We start from the raw sequence: 3,989 nt of genomic DNA on the forward strand, positions 1-3,989 counted from the left end.
AAGATTATCTTAAACAAAAATATTATATTTTACAATTAAAAGTGCATAACTAGAGTATAAAATTAGAGTATATGAATACAAATAGTCATAAAAATTAAGTGATTACACGCTGGATAGTAAAGAAGAAGTTAAATGTAGTAGTATAACAACAAAGATAAGAATTTTGATTGTCATGACATCAAGAAAGATAAGTTTTTGTTAAACTTTCATTAATGCGACTATTTTTAAGACTTTTTGCTTATTGTCCTTAATAATAAAAAATATACTATTTTATTGATAAAAAAAATGAACAAATGTATTAGCCCATGTATAGCACGGATATCAAGAGAAAAATTATTTAAAGTAATAAAAAACATATATCTTTATAAAAAAAACATACTTTAACGTATTGGAAAAATAAAAAAAAAAAACAAAAAATCATTAATTTTTTACAATGTTAGGACAATACAACAAAACCACCAATACATTTTTTACGATGATATTTATAGATTACCTCCTAACTTTTTTCAAAAGTGAAACGACTGCAATACATTTTTTTTTTCGCTAAAGCTTCGAATAATAAATAGCTTGTATTGATTTCTGTTTGTTCAGATGAATGGAGTAGGAATCTTTAGAGTCGTGATTCGTCTAGAAAGAAAGGAAGATAAGAAACTCATGCATTGAGCCTATATCAGAGATATCGATTTAGACGTAGAAGATATGGGTACATTAAGGGATAGGTCTTTTTATTTAAATAAAATAAAGACGGATCAATTTTACTTGATTCCCCTAAATCAAATTCGAAGACGTGAATCTCCTCAACCTACTAATATATAAATCGTGTTATGGTAGTGTTTATTAGATATTATATTAAACACTACAGGATGATTTATGTATCAAACTCTTTCAAAAAAAATATTCATAAATCGTCCCAGGATACTAAACATCCCAAATTATATATAATTTGTCTTAGGGTAGCATGGTTTACCTTTTTTTGTTCTAAATCGCTGTGGAGTAGCACGATTTATGTGCAACTAGCTACCCCAACCCCCTAGAACCATTAATGTACAACATCCTATTCTATACTAGCCAAGCATGATTAATGATAAACCACTATTTTATGGTTTATCTTGTGTTTAATTGAGTGGTTTCATCAAGTCTTCACCCACTTATTCATACTAATTGCATGATTTTATAATTCCTTCCTAGTTTTATTCTATGGTTGAAAACTTGCTTCCTAGAGATCTTTAATTTATATATTTTAATTCTCCTTTATACCATTTGATGTCGTGATCCGTGTGTTAAGTGTTTCAGGCTTCATAGGGCAGGAATGGCTTAGAAAATGGAGAGGAAGTTTGCAAAAATGGAAGGAACACAAGAAACTAAGGAGATGACCAGTGAACACTGACGCGCGCGCATAGCTCACGCGAGCGCGCGGAATAGAAAAAATCGCAGCGGCGCGAATGCATGCCTGACGCGTACGCGCAAATTGAAGTTTGAAAAAAGGACACAAACACGTGGACAACGCGTACGCATGACAAGAAAATTAGCCAAATCACGCGCACACGTGACTGACGCGTACGCGTGACCTGCGCGATCTGTAGAATTAACAAAAAATGCTGGGGGCGATTTCGGGCCGCGTTTTGACCCAGTTTATGGCCCAAAAACACAGAATAAAACCAAGGAACATGCAGAGACTCAACACACATCTTACACATCAATAGACATACAGTTTTAGATACATTCACATATTCTCATTAGGATAGTTTTTAGATTTTCTTTACATTCATAGTTTACTGCTTTTGCTTTTGGATATTGAAGAGTCATCACCTCCGTTGAAGATATTATTCTAGTTTGTTTTTTTACTTACTCTTTTATTTATTCCATATTCTTAATTTTTGTTTAGAGTGGTAATTGAATTATTTTCATGGATTATTAATGCAAAGAATTGCTTTTATTTTTAATTAATTTTGAATCCTTACTTTTATTTAAATTATCATGTCTTCTTCTTATAGTTTTATGAGCGTTATATTCATGTCAATGGAGTAGATTCCATACTTGACATGGGGGTTGATTAAAAGGAGACACTTGAGTTGGAAGGCTTAAGTGCTGATTAAATTGGAAGTTGTTGGCTAACACTAGACCTTCCCAAGGGAGAGGACTAGGATTTGCGAGTAAGAGTTAGCTCAATCACTTGACTTTCCTTTATTTAGTAAGGGTTAACTAAGAGAAAAGAACAACCTTTTTGGATACTACACTTAAGAGACCCCAACAAGGATAGGACTTCCAATTAATCATTCCCCCAGTCAAGGCTTTTTATTTAGAATATTAATAATCATTCTTAGTTTTTATTGCTTTAATTTACAATTATTTTAATTGCTCATTATTCAACTCTCAAAACTCTCGGAAAAATTCCTAATTAATAAAATAGCACCCTTTCCTGCAACTCGTTGGGAGATGACCTGGGACTCATACTCCCAGTATTTTTATTTTAAATTTTTGTGACACCTTTCTAAATTGGTGAGGCAGATTTTAGCTGGTTAAGAGCTATACTTGCAACGCTGTTCTCTTATTCAAAATCTCTTAATTGGCCTAACTTCTGCCATGCACCAGTTTTTGGCGCCGTTGCCGGGAAATTGCAATTGTGTACTAAATTATTAATTAGTGTACATATTTTTATTTTTATTTGCATATTTTATTTTTATTTTATTACCATGAGCTATATGTTTCTTTCATTGAATGACGCGTTCACTGCCTGATCTAAGCTTAGCCGCATTTGATCCTGAAATTAAAAGAACTATTTCACGTGTTAGGCGAGCTCGACGTCGGTTAGCCTCTGAGGGTGGTGAAGTGATTGTTATCGATTCACCAATCTCATTTGAGGGCAAATCTGAACCGCCATCCGAGAGCGAAACAAGCTCCTTTACTATTGATTCAGTTAATTCACGTGCAGATAGAATGGCAGCACCTAGGAGGATTACTCTCCAGGAAGCTGGAGCCTCAGATTTTACAATGCAGCCATATCAAGTGTATCATCCAACTCTGGCTGCAGATTTTGAGCTGAAGACTGCATTAATCAACTTGATGCCCAAGTTTCATGGCCTACCTGCTCAGGAGCCCATCAAGCACCTCAGGGATTTTTAGACAGCCTATTCTACTGTTAGGCGTCAGGGTGTGAATGAAACTTCTATTTTGCTAACTGCCTTCCCGTTTTCTCTTGAGGGAAAGGCAAGGGAGTGGTACTACTCCCAACCTGAAGTGACTGTTACCAACTGGGATACGCTCAGGAGAAAATTTCTGGAAAAATACTTTCCAGTTGAAGTTACAGACAGACTGAGAAAAGAGATCTCATGCATTGTTCAAGGTGAATCAGAAACTCTCTATGAGTACTGGGAGCGTTTTAAGAACCTTCTGGACGCATGCTCCCATCACATGATTGACAGGCTAGTATTGATCAACTATTTTACTCAAGGCATGAAGCCTCGGGATAAGACTACACTAGATGGTGCTAGTAATGATTCTCTGAAGAAGTACAAGACTGCAGATGAAGCATGGCAACTGATCAGTGACTTAGCTGAGTCCAACAGAATCACAGGCACAGGAATAGCCACTTAAAAGCTGTTGCAGAAGTTTTCTCTAGCACTGAGACTTCTGCTCTTACACAGAGTATATGTGAAATGACCAACCTACTAAAGCAATTACAGTTGAATCAAAAACAACAAGCTCAGCCTTCCCCACCACAGCAAAGCCAATAGTTAGTCCCCCAAAGTGTATACGGCATATGTGCTGATTATAGTCATTATACTGATGAATGCCCACAGCTCCAATAAGAAGACAATACTGTGGCAGCTACTCATAACTTCTATGACCGCCCGAATCAAAGATACAATCAACAAGGCAGTAACTACAACCAAGGTGGGAACTATAACCAAGGATGGCAGGATAGCTCCAACCAAGGTTGGAAGGATAATTCCAACCATGGCTGGAGGGACAACTATAACAGAGAAGGC

The 3,989-nt window shown here is 35.9% G+C and overlaps 1 non-coding gene across 1 annotated transcript; it reads right to left on the reverse strand.

Moving 5' to 3' along the window:
- Window positions 1-3,309: 3,309 nt before the first annotated feature.
- LOC148574729 (small nucleolar RNA R71) lies at window positions 3,310-3,417 on the reverse strand. The gene has a single exon (XR_015906111.1). It is a non-coding gene; the product is annotated as a small nucleolar RNA R71 (small nucleolar RNA).
- Between the last annotated feature and the right edge of the window lie 572 nt (window positions 3,418-3,989).

The sequence above is a fragment of the Arachis ipaensis genome, chromosome B2, assembly GCF_059453495.1.
Source record: "Arachis ipaensis isolate K30076 ecotype BB chromosome B2, ASM5945349v1, whole genome shotgun sequence".
In the NCBI taxonomy this organism is placed as follows: domain Eukaryota; kingdom Viridiplantae; phylum Streptophyta; class Magnoliopsida; order Fabales; family Fabaceae; genus Arachis; species Arachis ipaensis.